Genomic DNA, 987 nt, shown 5'->3' on the forward strand with positions numbered 1-987 from the left:
TTTTGTAAAATATACGTTTTTAATCCATATCATTGTGTAGAAAATAGTATATAGATCTACAAACAATATATAGGAGTACATAAGAATACACGGACAACAAGCATGACTTCTTCAAGGATTTTTTTTAATTATAAATTAAAAAAATAAGCCATATTTAACAATGGCAACTATATTATCGTCTCTAAAATTATACAGGTACACCGGAATAAGCCATAGTTAACAAGAATTTTTTTAATTTTAAATTAAAAAAATAACTATTTCCCAAAAATAAAATACGACTTATTCTTGTGTCTGGAGACGATAATAATGGTTACCATTGTTAACTTTCTAATTTGATATATTTGAAGTGGATTATTTTTAGAAAATAGTTATTTTTTAATTTAAATTAAAAAAAAATTCTTGTTAAATATGACTTATTCCGGTGTATCTGTGTATTTTTATAGACGATAACATAGTTGCATTGTTAAATATGGCTTATTTTTTTTAATTTATAATTAAAAAAATCTTTGAAACCATGCTTGTTGTTCGTGTATTTTTGTGTACTCATTTGTAGATCTATATACTATTTTTCTAGACTATGATATGGATTAAAAATGCGTGTTTAAAGAAATTTGAGTGGAGTTCGCCGGGGTAAGACGCACTTGCCAATTTTCATCGAGTTAAATGCAAAAAAAAATATATTTAGGGAATTAAAGTTTAAAAATCATGTTTAAAAAATAATAATTAGTTAAAAAATATTATTTTCAGTTTATTATATCAAATTAAAATATAAATTTGTGTATTGTACCAATTTAACACTAATAAATAGATAGATAGACGTGTGAATAGAGAAAAAATAATAAAGAATTTAGAATTTCAGATGATACATGATAACTTACTGCAAAATTTGTGCTATTAAGTATAATATAGACCTAATTATTTAATTGTTATCATAAGTGAAATATTTAAATTTATTATCTATTATTAATTTATGTATTGATCCTATTA

Source organism: Arachis ipaensis, chromosome B07 (genome assembly GCF_000816755.2).
Source record: "Arachis ipaensis cultivar K30076 chromosome B07, Araip1.1, whole genome shotgun sequence".
Lineage (NCBI taxonomy): Eukaryota > Viridiplantae > Streptophyta > Magnoliopsida > Fabales > Fabaceae > Arachis > Arachis ipaensis.